Genomic DNA, 23,598 nt, shown 5'->3' with positions numbered 1-23,598 from the left:
TTAAGCCCCTTCTAATGGTAATGCACTAATTCTGAGCCGTTTTATGGACAGTTTTTATTGAGCTTTAATATAATTTTAGGTCGTAGTTTTATTAGTTTTTTTTTAATTAGCGATTAGCAACAACATTGTGGTTTTGGTTTTATCACTGTAATTATATGTACATGTGAGTGATAGACATAGTGTAGTATACAGTACAGTAAAATTCTAACGTATTAAATGACTGATGTGTACTGATGTTTTAAATATGTTAACTATAAATGTTCCTGTTTTGTATCATAATAAAGACTAAATATAATTATATGTACAATTTTTGTTTTCGTTACGTGCAATATACAAAACATAGGGTTTAATTGATCAATCTAAAATAATTTCATTTGAACTTCGTAACTGTCATGACTCAAAGATTTCTTGTGTTGTTCTAACAAACATCGAACGTTGAAAAATGCGATATTTTATTGTCATTAATCGAATGATTTCACAATGGCTTTGTTATTTGTCTTTGAGCAGTCGTATTTGCTCTCGGTCTTTGACCTTTGTTCAATACAACGACCCTTAGGCAAATACCAAGTCTGGCAAGAAATCATTTAATACATTGTGATATGAACAGTATTTTTGTATTATAAATAATGTTATTATCAAAAAGGAACTTCTCATTTGAAATCAGTGATGTATTATCTTGATTTGCTGATTTTCAGTAATAAGTAATAGGGACGTGGAATGTACTCAGTAACATATATATATATAGATCGAATTATTGTGTCTATAAATATCATTTTAATACTCGGGGCGTTGAATTCTTCATGTGAGGAAGCCATCAAGCTGGCTTACGGAAGGTTGGTGGTTCTACCCAGGTGCCCGCTCGTGATGAAATAATGTACGGAGGAGCACCTAGGGTCTTCCTCCACCATTAAAGCTGGAAAGTTGCCATATGACCTATCATGTGTCGGTGTGACGTTAAATCGAAAAAAATCAAAGCGCTCAAAGCGCTGATGGTGGCTGCTAATCAATGTTTAAAATATTACAAAGAAAGCGACAACTGAGGAATTGTTAATATAAACCATAAGAACTTTTTTTTTTTAAATATTCGGCTTTGGTTTCAAAATTAATCCTTTTTCACTGCCAGTCATTGTTTACATACACACTGATTCAATCTTTAACGAATAATTTTGATCCTTTCTGATTATTTGTGACGAAAACTACAATATAAATTACATCGAAGATGTTTTACTATGAATAAATAATATAAGCTTTTTCTCCAAATCATTCAGCTTTTAAGATTTCTTTTTAAAGCTTTTGGGCAGTGTCTGTCATGAATTATTATACACACTGATTTAGTCCGTATCAGATAGCTGTGTTTTTCATGAGACTTTTGTGAAAGAAAACAACACAAACATGCACCACAAATGCACCTCAGAATGTCAGTTCTACAGCCAGTGTATTTTAGAGGTGCATTAATTATCACTCCATCTGTTATACTCAAAAGTTCGCTAGACATAACAGCAGGCTTCGCAAAAATGCTGGACATTATTAATAAGTCAGACAAACTTTAAACTTTAGTCAGACCGAGAAAAAAGTCGAAAATATGTAACTGGCGAAACGAAACCGTTTTTAATTTTTATACATATATTTGTATCCAGATATATTGAGACGCACCATGAGAAAACCAGCATAGTGCGTTTGCGACCAGCATGGATCCAGACCAGCCTGTGCATCCACGCAGTCTGGTCAAAATCCATGCTGTTAGCTTTCAAAGCCTATTGCAACTAGAGAAACCGTTCGCGAACAGCAAGGATCCTGACCAGAGTGGTGTGCAGATCCGCAGTTTGATCTGGGTCCATGCTGGTCACAAATGCACTATGTTGTTTTTCTCATGGTGCGACTCGAATGAATTTAGCTGAAGGGAGCGGAATCGGTCTTGAAACAATTTAATTTTTAAGTTGGTCAAATCTGTCATCCGACGACTTGCTACAGTCTGACAGATTGCCGTTTCAAAAAGGCGAGTATTAGACTAAGTATCATCGCTGCGCCCACTTTCATGGGCTTACAAGTTGATGAAATCGTGATACAATAGCACCACTTAGTCAAAGCGAGCTTGCAACACTTCTCAGCTTTGGCGACCTGTGGGTTTCCACGTTGATAATTCGTGTTTTATCTGACGAAATTATACCGAACTGGAACAACTGATACGGGGACTGGAAACAGGCATTTATCTTATCTGATGCTGTCGTCCAATCGAAGCGTATGCCGTATTGCCTGCATCTGTTTTTAAATGGAAAATATCTACATTAATGTTACTTTTCGCCCTGTGAAAATGGCTAAATCTAGACTTGTCTTACCCAGAGAGAAAGATGTCGTTTTTTACATGATATTTGCCTTGTTGATTCAGAGTATTTAGAATAAAAAAATTAGGACATATTTTAATGAAAATAGCAAGTAAAAACTGTAAACTGTTGCCTGAAAATATTTGTTTATGATATTGCTCTGTTCTTCACCATTTAAATGCGTGTTAAACCTAGATGATTTTCTGCAGTTTTATCTAAAAGTTCGGAATACTAAATGTAACTTCGTTGTCGGCCTTTTTTAAAAAAAAATATTGTTATTTTAATTTAAATACATTGTATTTTTCACACATCAGTTTTAAGATTAAATTTATTAAACTAATTTTTGGAGTTTAAACAACAATTTCGTTTGAAACATTCCCTACGTTCAAGAAGAATGTTTGTTTCTGTATGTAGAAATCTGACATTATAAACAATAATTATAATTATGGCTCTACAAGATTAAGCAAAGTGTCAGCTTTCTGTTATTTTCCATTTTTTTATTCAAATCCAACAAAAATTGGCCCTTTAATAAAGGTTTGAAGTTACGTGGTAAAATATTTCTTCAGGGAAGTGAGCTCGAGTTAATTCATTATAATTAAGCATATCATCACATGCAGTCGCATGCTGTTTTTGCTTCAGAATCCCTTTAGATCAACTCTGATCATCTAATTATCGCCACTTAACATGTGACTGGTAAACCCTTTGAACAATAAGTGTTATAGCTCCATGATTAACGTGAGGTAATATGCTAATTACGCGCTAATCGATAGTGGCGAAAACAAAATATCGATCGCTAACGACTGGTCGATATTTACAGGTATGGACGACAGCATAGTACAGATAAATGTATTGATTTGTACGGAGTTTCTACTCCCCGTATTAGACCTTCCTGTACCGAATACATACATGTATGTATCTATGCATACATATAGTATCTTATATTGTACATTTGCTGAAGGAAGATTATTCGTGAGGGAATATAATTTAGAATACATACATGTCTTTGATTCTCACGGCAGGTCACATTGCAAACAATATCGAATGAATTTTAACTGAATGTTCTTTTATTTTTGTTCACTTTCGTATTGCTAAGCATGTTTTAGTATATTTTGTTATTGATATAACGATAAACTGTACATGTTCAAGTTATATCAATAAAGTACTGTCCTGTTCATAAATCATCTCATTAAATTTGCGCTAATTAGTGTAAATTGGCAGTATCAACGCCTGAGGAAATCCATATCACCGCTGATTATCGATTTTCTATAAATAGCCTAATTAACATGTGGTCATATTTTTGCGTGCTTGAAATGCAGTCGAAAATTCAGTAACATTCTTAGATCACTAAGGTTGCATTAATATAATATCTTACAATTTGACAGCTATGACGAACATTTAAGTTTGTTCTGACATATTTGAAAAGTGTTACAACTTGCTGGAAAAGCTATCAGAGGTACAAACTGGTATTGTTTATGGACCGGAAATGTTTGGAAACTTTTCCGTTGAAATTCTGTTTCTATTTTTAGCCGCGGATTACTGCTAGCAGAAGTCATTGTTCTTTATCAAATAAAACCTTAAATTTCGGGAGTTATACATGTGACACTGCGGTTAGGAAACATTTTTGAATTGTCAGTCTGGATTCCCAGGCTAGGTTTCTATATATATAAGCTACCTTTTCTACGTTATAAGCTACGTGACCTCTGGGGCAGTACTATGCATGCAATAGCTAATCAATATCATCGCTCCAGTTCAGGTGACATGAGGTCATCGTTTATTCACGTGACCATAAATTTGTATATTTGTATTCATACACGTGGTTGTTTTAATTAAAACGTGGACTTCAGTTTGTATTGATTTTAGTCGCCGAATTTACATTAAAAATGGTACTAAGGCATATATTGTAGCTTTGCATATTCTGCACGTTGTGTAGATAATTGTTTACCTGGAAAGCTTGGAACTATTTTTGGTTGTGTTGTTAGGATGGTCTTAAAGAACTGACAAGATTTCTCAAACGGAGTATTCTTTTTGACACTGGTAGCAGCAGCCACCAAAAACAATATGCACAGCTTGAGTTAAAATATTGCTAGTTATGCATACATAAAAACAAGAACAATCGAAAGAATGATTTAAAGCAAGTCAACAGGTTTTACAATATCTTAAGAATTTGAATATGATTACTATGCTATATTGTAAAAATGGCGCATGCGCATTTCGTGACAGCTAGTAACCTCAGTACCTTAACCTCTACCCTGCTAAATGTCTAAAATGGACTTTTCCGTCATTCAATTTAGGCAATACCACTTATCATTCAAAGGGGTGTTGACTGAAAATTTACGGACTGAACAGCGAACAGTGCAGACCAGCCTGCAAGTATTTGCCCGCAAAGACAGCATCTCTTGTCGCCAGCAGGCGAAAGGTTAAATGTAATGAAAATGTTGTTGCGGTGTTTACAACAGCTCGTTGGACGCTGTCAAATAGATAACAGGTTTCAGTCTAAGGAAGTTAACAAAAGATGTGGAGTATAGATAATTTTTTATAACAAAAGTTGTTTTCGCATTAAATAAGATACTTCACTCGGCGGTGAGTTTAAATTGCGCTTATATAAGATTCGTTTAATGGTGATACAGCCCGTAATATATACATGTATTTATAAGACACATATAATTCGAGCATATTTATACGATATCACGATTGATTGTGGCCAAGTGACTAAGCGTTTGACTGTTTAATTTCTCACTTTGATAACTGAGATTCTTTGCATATTCTCAACAGTATTGAAATTCCACAATGGATCGGTCATCGTGGCCCAGTGGTTAAGGCGTCCGCCTCGGGATCGGGAGGTCGAAGGTTCGGGTCCCATGGTTAGCGTTCGTCCGAGGGATGCTTGTCATTGGGACTCGTTCCGAAAAGGCCGGTTCGCGAGCCGCGAGCTAGTTAAATGAATGGTTACCGACTTCTATCCGCATGGCGCCTAGTATAGTGGTAGGGGTTGGGAGGTAATTGCGGGTACGCATAATAAAGGTGTCTCATTAGCCTAATTGGCTGTCCCTTTCCATAGGGATGACACTATTCTAAACAAGACCTTTTATAATGTTGCTGTCACTTTTTTGCTATGAGATAAAACATAGCTGCTATTTTCAATAACTGTTTTCTCATCAGACTCGTGTGTTAGGTAATTTGATTCACACTTTAGAAATGATTATTAAATCCAATATTTTTGATTGCCTTCTTTTTTTATGGCTCTGGCCGTATAAGGTCATGTAAAATGTTGACTGTGTGTATCTTTCCTAATTTTGCATAATTATTATTCTCTATCCTGACAGCTGCTTTAATTGTTTTTAACATTGGCTCAGGTATCTGATAATACACTTAGGTCACACCAACCAGCTTTTTTGCTACAGGGTGAAAATAAAACGACTTTATCTTGATAGGCTTTACAAAATTTCAACTAATGATGTACAATCTGTTCACGCGAATGAATGACTAATAAAGACTATTTAATCAGGATGTGTAATTTACATATAAAAGACAAACGTGGTAATGTCAACCGGCTTTATTGTTTCAGTAAGACATTAAACACACCATATAGCATCTGTTATCACAATCTAATATTTTTCGTAATGGTACACATTTTGTGTGTAAAATGAATAAAAAAAAAAAAGATTTTATCTTTTAAATTTTACAAATAATGACTTACGTCTTATTCACGTGAATAAATGGCTGTTAAAAGAGTGTCAAATCGGATTGAAATTCAAATGGGTGTACGAAAACACAGTGTAAGTACTGATAAATAGACACTTAGTATTCACATTTTTGACAAAAATGGCAGTCATAAGCGGACTGCATCTTTGTAAATATAATTGATACTTTCGTTTTTTTATAGTGCAGTTTGAAGAACAAGTTCCTTTCAGACATTTTGGCATTTTTCTACGAAAAAAAAAATGAGATAATATGCGACACTCGGATTAACAAAAAGCGTGGCATTTATCTTTAAAGGGGGATGTTCATTTCCCAGGGAAACATATTAGCACTTCAGCATGTCAATAGTTAATAGTCATCTGCAAATTGGATACTCAGTTAGTGGTCAGCCAGATATATTTATCTTGCATATTAATTACCATCACATGTGTTTTATAGTTTGGCTAGGTGTTATCAGTATTTTCTTTTTTCAAGATAAGAAAGAGATTGTGAAAACGATGCTTTTTGCTGCTGTAGTATTATTTTTTTTGCAATGCCAGTCTCGCTATCAATTCTTTGAGGTCGTGTAGTCACAGTCAATTCGTCAAACGTATATAACTACTGAAACAAAATGCACGCACCAAGTTAGTTATAATTCAATTTATTATGGATGCATTTCATAAAAATAGCATGATGTAATCAAAGATTAATTCTAACACGATCCGCAGCAATTGCTATATAAACATATAGCGAAATCGCCTATACATGAATCTACGATAAAATATGGTTGGCTGTTACATTTCACCCCTATGATTGTGACATAAGAGATTCTACTTCAGTTCCATTACATACGAATTATTTCAGGGCCAAACGGTTGAAAACAGCATTTCAAAAACATAAATATGATAAAAGTCATACTGACTTATGTGTAGGACCGTAAAACACGTTCTGATCTCTACGAGCGAATTCAATTAGCTCAATTATGATTCAGCAGTGACGTCATAAATGTATGACATAAAGTATGACATCATAATGATGTGACGTCATATAAAAGTTAAGCTCGTCACTCGTAACACAGGTTCAACTCACCTAATTTGATGATTCTGTTCATAATTAGTTTGCGAGCTGTTAGATTACCAATTTATAAATACTTCTCAAAATTCTGATAAAAAAGAAACAAATATCTATACGTTCCATTGGCTATGCAACACTTTCTAACCATAGGGGGTAAATTGTAACAGCATATGACCCGAATGACGTATTACGCTGAAAATGTAGTACTGTAAAATGCGAATTATTTGCGTTGTTAGAATCGAAATAATAAATTGATATGTTCCAATAATTTTATCAATTAATAAAACATGGGCAGTCGTTTGGATGCGAATAATTAAATCACTCGTGCTACGCACTCGTGATTTAATTACTACGCATCCAAACTCCTGCCCATATTTTATTAACTGATAAAATATAGGAACAGATTTATTATTTCTTAATTATATTAATTATGAGATTACTATATGTATACGCTGGTCAATATCAAATCGTAAATGGTATGTGCACTGTCTGAAAATGTTCTGTATATACGACTTTTTAAGTTAAATTAAATTTCGTACTAGATCGTAAGTTGACATACACTTTTGAGGATGAGACGGGGCAGTTCAACCTTTGAACTGGAATCGCGCCAATTGGTAGACATTTGATTCCGTGTCCATGTTAATAATTCAACATTACTTGGTATTCCCTTTTATAATTTTGTCACGGCACGTTTTGTATCTTTATAATTGAGTTCTTATGAATCTTATTTTAGAATAAATTTGCAGTATAAAATCCAATGATATAATACATAGAATGATTTCAATACATTGTACACTCAAAGTGGAAACCATGTAATGTGTTGGTATGAAACTTGAAAAAAAAAGTGTCCCGGGATTATAACAAATACTTTCATTCAACACTCAAATTTCAAATATACAAAATGCGCTATTATTTGTCTAAGATTGCAAATGTAGATAAGAAAGACCTATGGAAATGTTGTAAGTGTATTTAAAATAAAATGTGGTACCTTTTGTGGCCTGGTTTACTAGTAATGATGTATCTAGATGTAATTATTTAAACTGAGAGCCACATTCCACACTCAGAGTCTGGTAAATTACAGTTATAGTATATAATTAAAATGTACTGAACTATACTTGAAAATGTAAATTTGCTTTTTTTGTTTGTTTTGGGTTTAACGCCATTTTCAACAGTATTTCAGTCATATAACGGCGGGCAGTTAACCTAATCAGTGTTCCTGGATTCTGTACCAGTACAAACCTGTTCTCTGCAAGTAACTGCCAACTTCCCCACATGAATCAGAGGTGGAGGACTAATGATTTCAGACACAATGTCGTTTATCAAATAGTCACAGAGAACATACGCCCCGCCCGAGGATCGAACTCGCGACCCCGCGATCCGTAGACCGACGCTCTACCTACTGAGCTAAGCGGACGGGTGAAAATGTAAAAGACTAATGTAACAATCACATATTCTTTCTCACAAAATGGTGTCATTATGAACCTCAAAAGAGGAAATTTCACATTTTATTCTTGTAGCTGTATTAATTACAGGATTACATGTACTTGATTATTAATGACCATTCCATAGGTCAATTTGGAATTATATTTTCAAAACAGGGTAATTGAAAAAAAAATGAATAAACAATCAAATAAACAATAATGAGAACAACTATTTCTGATAAAAACCTAACTATTCGTCTCTGTAGAAATTGTTCTTGAAATGCATAAAATAAATATCTGGCATATTAGTGAACAGTGTGGTCCTTGATCACATGCGTTCTGGCTGGGTACATACCGGCTACTTTGACCAGTTAGTATATCAATGTACTTTTGTTTTTCATTGCAAATATATAGTATAGATGTATAATACATATTTCTGACTGATAGATAATCACAGCAGGCCAGATGGTCAAGCTGGAAATGGATGATCATGTTTGCTTCCAGTAGTCACTGGGTAATAAAACATATGAACCGATGATTCATAATAACCTGATAATAAGACACATGCTATGACCACCAACCGCTAGCAACATCCCCCTTTAACAGACATTTTGATAAGTTGGACTATGTGTGTCAATATAGTGATTCTCTTGCTGGGAAGGAGGAATAAATGGAATTACGCGACGAAATAGCGGAACGGATGTCAATTGTTAAGTGTAAAGAAGTCCGGTTTGGAATCAAACGAGGCATGGGATGTATAATATGTGTTTGGTCGGTCGTATTATCTTGATCAACACATATGTGTACAATTTTATGTCTCGTTACCTGCAACGTACAAAAAATAACACTTAGGAACGTTTCTATCAAGGTTCAAATGATCGACTAGAATCCTCAGCGGAGAAAATAAATATGGTAAGTTCCAATTATCACTGGAGGCCGGCTGTCAAAAAGGCCCTTTGCAACTGCAGTCCGTGTTGTTATATTTTCTGGTCTTTCGGAACCATGAATTCCATTCACTTTTTGTGTGTAATGAAAAGTGTACTTTTTTTATTAAGCAAAGATTTCTTAGGGATTGTATGTTCTTTTTAATTGCACTATTATCGCATATTAATACGACTCCATAACAATCAGTATTTTGTTAAAAAAAAACCAATATCCCTTCCTGTATATTTTTCACATTTTCCACTATTGTTACCACCTTTGTGCCATAAAATGAATGCGAGGAAATGCAACTTGGTGCAATTCTTGCCCTGATTTTTCTCGCCAAACCGGAAGTACCAAACTATAATTATATTATTAGTTAAATAATTAGAATATGTGTGATCGCAGACAATGTTATGTTTGATGCGGGTGCTTAAAATATTGGCAGTGAAATCAGCTTGTTTGCTGATGATACTAGCCTTTATATTATTGTTGACCAACCTGAACAGGCAACTCAGTTACTACAGATGGACATCCAGAAAATATCCAGATGGGCCGATACATGGTTAGTACAGTTCAACCATGCAAAATCTGAATCTTTACTGTTTTCTCGCAAAGCAAATCAACATTTACATCTACCCCTCTTTATGGCAGGACTCCAAATTCCTGAGGTTTCCTATCATCAACATCTTGGTGTCACTCTGTCAAACGATTGTAAATGGCATCATCATATCAACTACATAACATGCAAGGCTTGGAAAAGGGTTCATGTTATTCGCAAGCTGAAAATGATCTTAGATCGAAGATCTCTTGAAACGATATACCTTTCCTTTATACGACCGGTTTTGGAATATGCAGATGTAATCTGGAACAACTGCACAGGATATGAAAAGGAACAACTTGACAAAATTGAAAATGAGTGTGCCAGAATCGTAACTGGAGCCACCAAGCTAGTATCACTGCATGACTTAAGACTAGAGGTGAATTGGAGGACGCTTGAAGATAGAAGGCGCGATCACAGAATTATCATGTTTTTTTTTCAAATGCGCAGAGGCACTGCTCCTTCGTATCTGATCAGTCTAGTCGCGCCAGTCGTTAATTCAGTTTCCAACTACATGGTGATACTTCTTTGTCTGATACTGACAACAGACAAATCTTCACAACTGTCCAACAATTTATCCTTGGAAGCCATAGGTTCGCTTGACTTGTGATCTGACCCCTTTACTGTTTCACACTGTCATTATCTCCAGACAACAAGACTGTTATGTATATAAAGCTAGGAGTGGTTTGGGGCAGCTGAACATTTCCTCTATATATTTTCTTCCTTCCCTTTTCATTCTAGAAGTAGTATAGGCGTCTCTTTGGCCTCACGACTGCGCATGCGTGAGAATGACGTCATGCGCAGCGGCCATTTTGAATTTTATTTTTAGAATGACATCATCTTCCTATTTTAAGAATGACCTCACTCTGATATTTTTATCTCCCGGAAGTATATAGAGCTGACTTATATACCTATCTAGGGCGTGTTCGCGCACATTGAGGGTCAGGTGCTCAGCCCTAGACGGGGAGATTATACACGGAAACAAAAACTATATATTAATAATGTTGAATTAATAATCATATAGATTTATCTATAACGTAATATACATTGCATGGTAAACAAAGAACTTATTAATGATAATTTAAAGCATAATATTTAAACCATTAAGCTTTATTTAAGATAGCTAATTTAGTAACGTTAACTGAAAATAAAGTATTACATTTTTGTCAACGATGTTTGCTCCTTGGCGTCCACTGACCAAATGACTCCAATCATAAGCGTATTATTCCTAAATGCGCATGCTCGGATCTATTTTCCACAATGACTTCATAAGCTATATTTAGATAAGGTCATGAGTGCATCAAACGTGATCATGGTCAGAATGTCTAGCGTGTGTTGATTTAAGACCGGATAGACGGACAATAAAAAGTAAACATGTCAAAGTTAATCCCTTTAAAGTCGTCACAATGTCTGGCGTGTATTTATTTAACAGCGGATGCGTTAACAATAGCGTATTCAACTGTCAAAGTTAATCCTTTAAAGTCGCCACAATGTCTGGCTTATGTTGATTTATGGACGGATGCATTAACAAAGGCCTATTGATCTGTCCAAGTTATATCCGTGTATTGAGTACGGGAAGGGAGGTGACATCAGGTCTGGGTCGCATATGGACCGAAGTGCCTCTTTCAAACCATCAATGATATGATGTTAAAGAATATTTTTCTTAAACAATTGCCAGCATTTTTTATGACCATCCAGAGTTTTAGAACCAGTAAAGGGCTTTTTTAAGAAGGTTGTAAAATCATCAAAATAAGACGTTTTAGGGTCCATTTTTACATTTTGGGTATCTGACATTTTTGAAAAGCCCAAAGGGTGCACTTTACCATAAACAAGGTGCCAACCGGAAATGAAGTCATCAAAATTTCAAAGTCATCGTACAGACTCGGGACCGGTACCGTTAGAAAGATCTTTTCGAGTAGGTTCAGAAAATATGTACAACTACGTGTCTTTCTCTATCCGTTTTCCAGATATTGAGGTTTAAACCAGAATCATTCATCCGGAAACACCCGGCTTCATGCCTTTATTATTAAAGATAACCTAGGCATGTTGGGTATCTAACCGAAGGTCTCGACTAGTACTATAAGTTGGTACACTCAAACCGGAAGTGAAATCAATCACGCGTAAAATTCGCATTTTCTGCACGCCCCTAGACTCGAACCTACACAAGCACAAGCACAAGCACACGCGTACACACGAGAACACACACACACATACACGCACACGCACATACACACGCAGACACACACACACACACACGCACACGCGCAATCACACACACACAAGCACACCCACATGCGCATACATGCATGCACGCACACACGTACGCGCCATTAAACAATATATGTAACATCATCAAAATATTCAAAATTATCAAAATCTTTCGTGCCTATTACCCTAGTACACAGATTGTGTCTGCAACTTCATTAACAGGTATCACAATAATATCTTCCTTTGTAACTTTACATTTGTCATCTTTAGTTATTACAACAACATCATAGTCTCCGAAATTGAACATGCCAGTTCCACTACGGTGTAGATACTCCAACACATCACACAATATTTCATATATATAATTTAGAACATCCAGAATTTTGAATTAACAGAGTATACACTTCAATGTAATCGTACAAGTCTATGCATGAAATTCAACCTTCAGCGGATTTTAAGTATTAATATTTTTTGACTTGAGATCGGCTTAAAGGCCTAGATTTTGGCAGTGGGCCAAGAGATTTTTGTCTTCGCCAGCACAGTTGGGGGCTAATGACCATCACAGTATGGCTCCAATAAACAAGGGTCATTGTATATTGGAGAGTCAGTCTACCTTACAAGTGCATCTATTAGTGAGAAGGGGAAACTATGTAATTTATTTTAAATTAATGAATAATTGATAACTTTTAAAGTTATACTATTTTTTTTTTTTGCATTTCTGTGTAAACAAAAATATTTGTTGATCAAACACAATAATAAAATAATCAGAAACTTATTTTCACAATAATGAAATAATGAGAAACTTACTTAAAGAAACATGCAAATTTTTATTTTTTCAATTTCTGTCTGGAGAATTGTGATATTTCTGAAAAATGTGACTTTCACTCATCTAAAGCTTGCAGAATACTGTAAACAACATTTGTCTAAATTGAAAACAGAATGTGAATTTCAAAGTTACAAAGCAAAGCATGAAAAAAGTCCCTTTTGGCAACATACTGAAAATGAAAACTGAGTACAGATGGAACACAATAATTTTATATTCAAATAATGTTGATTACATGAATACATGAAAATCAATTTCCAAATCGAAAATTATTGTTTGTCCGCACAAAGAACTCAGGAAGTTTTCACTATACTTGTGTTTTATTATCATTATTATTTTTAATATTATTACTGTATCTTTTATCATCCTATATGTAATATAATAATAATAATAATAATAATGATGTTAATAATAATAATAATAATCATGATTATTTCTATTATTATTATTATCATTATTATAACATTAAAGTAATAGTTATTATCATCTACATAATATCAAAATAATAATTATTTTTATTATCATTCCACATTTACTGAAGAAAAATTAATTTCTTTCAACTCCACTGCACACATCTTCATGGTCTAGTTGGGGTCCCTGCTGTGCTAATTGCCCTCTAATCAGCTGCTATTACATAATCGCTGATAAGCAGCAGATAAGATGGGAGTTGTATATTGGATTTGGGGGGGTACACTTATATAGTAGTGAATCTAGGCCTTTAAGATAATGTATGAAAGAGAACTGGCCAATGTTGACACTAATACTTTGAAAACTGTTAAAGCGGATTAAATTTCGGTCAATTTTATGACTTTTAGGAGAAACTTATAGAAACGAGTATTTTGTGTTATAAAACTTTTAAAGTCCTTTAGGATACTGTCTTAAGTACAGATAGGTTCTAGAAAGCCTATTTCGACCATTCTAGGAAATCGTCAAGAGTTTCAATGAACAGAAATACAGTTAACATTGAACAATCAGTTTTCCCCATTTCGTGACACACTTTCTATTCATCAATTCTGAGATGTTAATTTCATGTGATAGAATTCATAAAAATCTTTCATTTACACCCCCCCCCCCCCCCCCCCCCCCCCCACATTCTCGATTCGATTTTCAACCGTTATCGAGTTATGACGTAACAGCGATTTTTAAACCTTCTTTCTTAAACTTTGCAATAAACTCTTGAAACAGGTAGCATTGGAAAGATCTCCTCGTATAGGTTCAGAAAATGTATACATATTTACCTCTATCTTGATCCGTTCTCAAGATATTGGCGTTTAAAGATTGAAGTGACGTCACCTTTTGGCGGTAAATTCAAATTTCGCAACCAAAATTTTCAAAATGTAATTTCTCCTCTATTTGTGGACCGATTTTGATGATCTTGGTGTCAAACCAAAACGCTTGGCGAGACCTAAGTGTTGGTAGAATACAACCGGAATGAAATCACTCGTGCGTAAAATATCGATTTTCTCCTTTATTACTCAACCGACTATACCCGTGTTTGGTATCCTACGAAAGGTTTTGACTAGTACTATTTCATTGTTTGCACTAAAAGAATATGGGGTCACTCACGCGTAAAATGCGTCAAAGTAAGCTTACCTGATCCTTACACTTTGAGATCAAAAATGACAATGACAAATTCACAGGGTCATTTAGAACTGCTAGAAACGCTTATTGCGAAGCATGATATCAATTTGTGAAGCGATGTTGGAGAAATAAAATACAATAAACGAATATGTTGTTTTATTTGTGTACACCACAACACCTACTGACGCTTCTTCTTTTCTTTCAAATCAAATTCAAACGTATGGGTTATAAATAACAAAGACATATTGTTCTTTCAATCTTTTATTGCCTAAGCTTTTATCACTAATACAGGTTACATGTATCAACTAAAATAAGACAAAATAAAGTCATCATTCAACTTCTTGCAATACACATCAAACGGTTTTACAATGTCCTTCATTTTTTCGTCCAGAACATCGGTTTCATATGTAATATACGCAATACAGCCCGCAATGTTTGAATCTGTATCCTGTATTTGACTGAAGTTCATCCATTAACGCTTCTTTAACACTTGCTCAAAATGAATTTTGTAGTGATCTAGTCTATTACCTAGTGAATCGAAAAATTCGTCGTGTCCCCTTTTTGGAAAATAAAAGGCCCACCCAATGTTTTCCTGATCCCTGGCTCGTGTCTGTATTTGAGATGACGTATTGTCCTCTACGTATCTGAAGTTGATCCGCAGCACATATTGTCACAGGGTACCCTTTTAACATTTCCTCGAGTTCATAGTTATTCATTTTAAATTGTATAGGTGTTCCAATCCATAGTATCTTGGGTCATATTTTGGCGATATTTCTACGTCGTGGGCTGTCTAAATCACGACTCATAGGTGTGTCCAGTGTATTCCTATGTCGCTTTAGATCACTATGCTTTTGTGGCCGTCTTTATTTCCGACCTAGCAATATCAACCGCTTGGGCTACGGGTGTCACAAAGTTTTTACTACGGGGAGATCTTCCCCTTTTTGTTCTTGTGCTTCTCTTTCTTGTTTCTCTTTTAGTTCAGCCATTTTCTAAGATGAGCACCGCTACCCACGATGTAACGGCCATATGATCAGGATAACACATATCCGTCCTCAAGTCTTTGAAGTGTTGTATCCATTTTTCCGGGTCCGGTTTATCCGGTATTCATTTTTCTTGTTTATAATCGTATACCTCTATGGTACCCATTTTGCATGATGAAAAGTTAAAGCACGCCAATCCTTCTTACAACGTTCATTCATCATCATCCGATTCTTCATCGTCATCACTTTCTTTATTATCATCCATTAAATATTCTTCTTTGCTTTTATGATCGGGCCACAACTCATCAAATAGGTCTTTTCTAAGGGCAATGGCTTGCCGAACTGATTCTTTGACAGTCATGCCGTGCTGACTTCTTTAGTTTCTTAGCCGACTGTAGAATCTGCTGCTGAGTAGGGTCGTTTTGTAGCTCATAAAAGTCAATTAGAAATCGGGCATAATTTTGTCTCAGTCTCTTTCTTAATTGAGGCAATTCATCATTAGCAGTGCGACGGTACGCTTCTTTAAAAGAGAGCCCAAGTTCTGTATAGTTGTTAACTTTAGCTTTAAATTGTTCTTTAATAGATTGTCTGAGAGGATCCTGAAAACGCTTATCCCATATCTCACGGCGTGATCGCTGTTCTATAATCTCAACTTTTCTACGTTTACCTGGAGGTCCCTTAATCAAAGATCGTTTCTTTACAAAAGTATCATTATCTCTATTTTCTGTTTCATCATCACTATCATCATCATCATAGTCATCAGAATCTTCCTCCTCATCTTCAACCTTGTCATCATTTTTATCAAATAAGTATCCTTCACCATTGAAATAGTCTTCTTGTTTATATTCATCATCTGTTCGTTTTCTCTTTTTCTGGAGTGTTTGCCTCAAAAATGTTTTCACGTAAACGGTGTGTTCTGGGGTGCTCGATTTTAAGTCTATTACTAAATAACCGTGAGGTCTTGATGTCGCTCGTTCAAACCGTTTCATAAAGATGTTACTAGACGAAGGATATATTCTTCTTGCCAATGTAGCTACTTGCTGTCTATCAATAGGATTATTAAATAGCACCAGATACTGCGTATTCAAAGCGATATCTCTGCAGGCTTTACCTTGAGGAAACAAATTTTGGGTGAGATATACGACAGATATGTTCCTGTGGTGACTGCCCTTGGTAAAGAGATCAGCAATTCTTTGATCGCATTTAGCTTCAGTCATCAAGTCGTCAAAGACCAGCAGGTTCCTTTGACTAACATTTATATATTGGGAATCATCCAAGTAGTCTGGAATACCTTGTACAAATTCGACACCGGGGATTTCACGCTGAAGTTCATCATACAATGGTTGCCATTGTCCAAAACACCATATGATACGCTGAGGCTGAGGTCTTACAAGATTTGATGATAGCAGTTTCCTTGTCCATTCAGTTTTTCCACTACCACTTGGTCCTGAAACGACCATAGAAAATGGATGTTGAAACGTCGTCTCTCTTGAAGTGTTCAATATTTGTAATGATGGTGAAAAATTGTCAGTGTGGTCGTCACTCCAATGCTTATTTCGTTGATGTCTCAGCATGGCGTCGCGCCTAGAGAATGACTGGTGACATAGAGGGCACTTATTCATTTGTGAAGTAGATGTAAAATTATTTTCATACAACAAGACACTGCTTTGTGTTCTTACAAATTTTAAATGCCATTCTTACGCTTATTAAACATATTTTGCTGTCAGAATTATTGTCAGTAATGGTGGTGGTGTGGTGGTGGTGGAGGACGTGGTGGAGGTGGCGGTGGAGGTGGTGGAGGTGGTGGTGGTGGTGGTGGAGGTGGTGTTGGTGGTGGTGGAGGTGGAGGAAGAGGAGGTGGAGGAGGAGGAGTGGAGGAGGTGGAGGAGGAGGAGAGAAGGAGGAGGAGGAGTGGAGGAGGAGGAGATGTGGAGGAGGAGGAGGTGGAGGAGGAGGAGGAGTGGAGGAGGTGGAGGAGGAGTGGAGGAAGAGAAGTGGAGGAGGAGGATGAGGAGGTGGAGAAGGTGGAGGAGGAGGAGGAGTGGAGGAAGAGGAGGAGGAGGAGGAGGAAGAGATGTGGAGGAGGAGTTGTTGGTATATACAGTAACTCGTAACACCTTCAATCATGGTTAAATTTACTTTACGACTTATATATGACGTGTGATCCCTGAGTGATTAATCAGAATGCGTCATATCATTAGCCAATCAGAGCATTGCTATAAGTTATACTGACTAATCAGTACGTTGCTTTGGCTCTATTTATTTTACTTTACCCTGTGAATTCGTTCATTGTCATTTTTGATCTCAAAGTGTATGGATCAGGTAAGCTTACTTTGACGCATTTTACGCGTGAGTGACCCCATATTCTTTTAGTGCAAACAATGGAATAGTACTAGTCAAAACCTTTCGTAGGATACCAAACACGGGTATAGTCGGTTGAGTAATAAAGGAGAAAATCGATATTTTACGCACGAGTGATTTCATTTCCGGTTGTGTGCTACCAAACACGTAGGTCTCGCCAAGCGTTTTGGTTTGACACCAAGATCATCAAAATCGGTCCACAAATAGAGGAGAAATTACATTTTGAAAATTTTGGTTGCGAAATTTGAATTTACCGCCAAAAGGTGACGTCACTTCAATCTTTAAACGCCAATATCTTGAGAACGGATCTAGATAGAGGTAAATATGTATACATTTTCTGAACCTATACGAGGAGATCTTTCCAATGCTACCTGTTTCAAGAGTTTATTGCAAAGTTTAAGAAAGAAGGTTTAAAAATCGCTGTTACGTCATGACTCGATAACGGTTGAAAATCGAATCGAGAATGGGGGGGGGGGGGGGGGTAAATGAAAGATTTTTATGAATTCTGTCACATGAAATTAACATCTCAGAATTGATGAATAGAAAGTGTGTCAAAAAATATTAATACTTAAAATCCGCTGAAGGTTGAATTTCATGCATAGACTTGTACGATTACATTGAAGTGTATACTCTGTTAATTCAAAATTCTGGATGTTCTAAATTATATATATGAAATATTGTGTGATGTGTTGGAGTATCTACACCGTAGTGGAACTGGCATGTTCAATTTCGGAGACTATGATGTTGTTGTAATAACTAAAGATGACAAATGTAAAGTTACAAAGGAAGATATTATTGTGATACCTGTTAATGAAGTTGCAGACACAATCTGTGTACTAGGGTAATAGGCACGAAAGATTTTGATAATTTTGAATATTTTGATGATGTTACATATATTGTTTAATGGCGCGTACGTGTGTGCGTGCATGCATGTGTGAGTTTGTAAACGCTGCCAACTGGGTAATTTCGTATGAATACACACCAACGTACTGGGGATACGCCTCGAACCGGGGAATTCCCCGGTTCATTTTAACAATACCACGTTATTCCTGACCTTCAAATTAGTCATACATCGAAATTTGAGCTGATTCTGAGCGATAGAAATTTATTCCCCGGTACGCCGGTTCTGGTCATACACATATCTCACACACAATCATAATTTTACAACGGTGTGTATCTTTCGCCATTTACTGCAGTTCCCCAGTTTACCTGTATACAACTCATAGTACATACACACAAAGGTTTAAATTATTTTCACTAATTTAACATAATGCTTTCGTCATTGTAAGCTTATGAGTGAAAAGATTATGTTTATTAATTCATCAATTACCAATTAAATATCTTTTTACGTTCACAAGACAGTATTTTATATTTATGTTACCGCATATCTTTTCCGGCTTATTGTGTTATGCGCTTTTATTTCTAAGTTAATGACTTGATTTGACAATACTTATGTTAAACTGAGAATATTATAATACACAGGAACACTACTCAAAATATACATTTTATATATATTCATCGCATTTAACAAACTTTCAACTTCAGGCGCGATGCTGAAATATACTAATTCCTTTTGAATTACCGTGCTGCATTTGAAAAAATAAATGTAGTATTACCTCCAAAGATGTTCATATATTCAGCTCATAATGCAATTACCTATGTAAATTCAACAGTAATTAATACAGCAAAGCCAGAGAATTTTAATACAGTTTCGTTATTTGTGAAAAAAAGAACAACAACATTTGTACATTTGTACATTAACTTATTGATATTATTTACTACACATCAAAGAAATGCATATGAGGATCTGACTCCAGTACGTTTAAAATACTGATTAAGAACACGTGAATATAATAAAACCTATATCATACAGTAGCTAACTCATGCAATTATCTTAACACAGGATTTTCATGCTATTTTCACGCTGATTTTGTTCAGCAATCGCAATGTGTTGAAATCTATGATGTAAAAATGTCCCAAAAGTAAAAAAGATACTAAAACCTCTCAAAAACCTGTGCTGCATTTGAAACAGCATTTGTTATGTCATTACCTCCTACGATGTTTATACATGTATAAGCAGCTGTCAACTTGTTACGCAATTATCTAATATGTTGAAGAGTAGTGAATACTACAAAGCCGAAATAGTTTAATACAGTTTTATTTTATTAAGTATTTGTCAAATTTAGAGACCACATTAATCATAACATTAGTACATTATCTGATTGATTTTATCTACTACACATCAAAGAAAATGACACAAGGATCTGACTCCAATACATTCTTAAAACTGTTTAAACACTTGGAAATTCTAAAGCTTAGATCATAGCTAACTCGAGCATTTACCTTAACACGGGAATTTCATGCTATTTTTGCGCGGTTTTTGTTAAGCGATCGTCAAGTCTAGAAATTCATGATAGAAAAATTGTAGTTTACGACGGTTCAAATAAAATGATAATGCTGCGGTTGCACGGGTTTAGGATCATTTGGCAAAAAATATAGAAACCGTGAGACATCAATTTAACACATGGGAATCACAGCAAAACAATTCTCATGCAAAAAATAAAATAAAATTTGATGTTCACATAACGAACAGATATATCCTACATAAAAATTGTCCCCAGATTCTGCAACCTGAAGCACACTATTTTAAAACTTATAGCATGAATTTGCTATATTTTAATAAGCGTCTTATCTTTATAAACTGTCGCTTTTAGCATTATAAAAGTTATTAAATTGCTACACAAAAACCGTTGACGTGTAAAGTTTGAAAGCTCAAAGTCTCAGTGCGTTACTGACATACCAAGGGTAATTTTTACAATGCATATGCTCATTAACCAAAAGGAGTTTTTTCTGTCACTGACATTCCTATCATTCTACAATAAGTATGAGTATGACATACAATTATATCTGCGCATGATATTTTCTTCAACTTCAGGTCCGTAGAAGTTCAATTTGATCAAAACAACGTTTTAAGAAATTTTGTTTGTTGGACGGGGTGGGAACGACCTCACTCACCTGCTTATCAGTTTTGTTTATTCAGTGATATATCACACCGTGCGTTTATTGCGGTAGCATTTTATGTGGTATTTTGCGGAAATAAAGAACGAAAATTATTGATGATTGAACTGACAGTGCTGATGAAATAGAAACAATCACAGTATTCTACAGATGAGTTCCCGAGGTATTAGAAAATACAATATGTAACGCATCGTATGAATTCACAATTTATTATACATGTACTAATCGTTTGATTGAAACTTGAAAACAGAGATATTTCATTGCGATTGAAGGGTTTTATTGAATATAAAGCTTTTAAATACATAACGATATTATTCGTTGTTACATATATGGTTATTTCATACTTCACTCATGTAACTGACCGACACAAAATAAGACATTTCCCTATTCGGTACCGGCGTTGACACATTAACGCAGTATTTATTATGAGTGCAAGTATATTTATCTTTAGTTTTGACAGTGGCATACGTATGATTTACTGGTATTAATAGCATTGAGAGAAACACGAATATATAATAATCATAAAAATACTTACGATATAAATGTTTTGATAAAAACAACAATATCATGAATTTAAAATACCTATGACTGATTTCATTTTAATCTTCCTTGATCAGAACGATTTTTTGCACGAGCATTCCGTTTCTGCATATACTTTGTTTTGAAAGAGTACTAATAAACTTTGCGGTAATTTCAGCTGTTGCTTCAGTTTTCATTCTCCTACCTTTGTAATGTTTTACTTTATATACATTTTCGTGATCGAAACTCCAGATAGTTTTGTTTGCAATCAAATCAGTTTCTAAAGGAAAAAATCGTCACAAAATTGGGAAAGACTTTCCGAGTGTGGGATTCGAACACACAACCTTCACAATTTTTGAAAGATTAACTATGTAAAGTCAACGTTTACTGAAGCCTGGTTTTCTAGAAAAAGATAAAAACAAAACCTTTATATGGGAAAATAGTTTGGAAACAAACTAACTATGACTGGAAATGCTGTAAACTTTGTTTAAGTCTTTTTTAAATATTGATTGCTATTTTCCCGGGCAAGAAATAGCGATTTTTATGCAAAAGTCAGGGACTGCGAGTCATTGCGGAGTTTGAATTAAGATTCCCCGATTTTTATTTCCTGTTTCCGCATATCGAACCTTAAATTTTTCTTTGCATTTAAATAAGCGCAAAATTCGTTTTTCTAAGAATATCAAGTTTTCATTAACCTGTTATCGGAGAGAAAAGCGCAAATAAAAATAAATGCTTTGTTTCTGTCATTCTTCCTGATTTAGAGTCATGTGTCTGCCTCAGTTCTATCTTATTCAAATTAATTACCTACTACTATTGTTTTCGTCTCAAGCCTGAGTCATGAGTTGATATCCAACTCTGGGAACGTCATTTGTGTAATGCCTTATCTTTTTGAAACTTATCATTATTAAATAGCAAACGGTACTATAGTTTAAATTATGATAATGTATACAATGTATAATAATACACAGTTTAAATGTAGGAACACAACAACTGAAACATATACTGAATATTACGCCGATTGGGAGATTATCCAAATAAGTTGTCTGTGTTTTTGTTGCATGCATGATTTCGTTAATTCGAATGGTTTTTAAAGGAACCACACTTATATGTTTGACTGTTAATTCTGTCTTTTGAACGAGTAGAATTGAAGGAAAAATAAATTGTCTGCTTAGCACAGATTCAAGGGCGGATCCAGGGATTGGGACATTTTTTCTCGCTCGCTACGCTTGCAAAGGTAATTCATCATTTGTTCTGGGTGAAAATATAAAAATGCATTTTTTTTCTCGCTCGCTATGCTCGCATAGGCAATATGTCTTTTGTTTGGGTAAAACAATGCTTTTTTTCTTGCTCGCTTCGCTGGCACAATAAAAATCCGACAAGTTTGCATGAGCTCCTATAAAGATTTTTATTTTACGTTAATAAACTTTAGTAACCCCTCCCCATAAAAATCCTCAGAAATCGGGCTTAGAAATTCCATTCCGAGATACTTAAGCAAGAATAAGTCTGACGAGTCAAAAACATAGACTATACGTAGCATGTTTTTAAGGTTGATTTTATCACCTGTCCTTTTACAATACCAAAAAAAAGCACATCAGAACGCCAAGAATGCACCATATGGATCTATTGTTTTCAAAATGTTCCGGTGGGGTGGGGTCGGGCGGGGAGGGGGAGATGGGGATATGCCCACGGACCCTCCTAGTTGTTCTGCTACAAATATTTTGCACCCATTACACCAAATCCTGTATCCGCCCTGAGATTTGTGAATGCCTAATTAAATGTTTTAGTTAAAACATAAAGAAGGAACTAAAACATACAATATTACTTATTCTTGAAAACCAGACGGGGATTTCCGGTATCTTTACCGGTGCTGGAAAAGTCCATCTTACACCCCGGGGTGGTGTAAGATGACTCTCGCGCTATAAATGACGTATAAGAACTACATATATGTAAAAGATTTGTGTAGTAACTTATATTCTATTTAAAAAACGTAATGAAAATTCAATACCTTGACAGTTCCTATTGGTTCCTGATAGTATATTTCTCGATTCAAATCACGTTATTTTATCAAAAATTCATAACGTTATGCTGCAAC

Source organism: Mercenaria mercenaria, chromosome 15 (genome assembly GCF_021730395.1).
Source record: "Mercenaria mercenaria strain notata chromosome 15, MADL_Memer_1, whole genome shotgun sequence".
Classification (NCBI taxonomy): domain Eukaryota; kingdom Metazoa; phylum Mollusca; class Bivalvia; order Venerida; family Veneridae; genus Mercenaria; species Mercenaria mercenaria.
Note: the sequence above shows the minus strand (reverse complement) of the source record.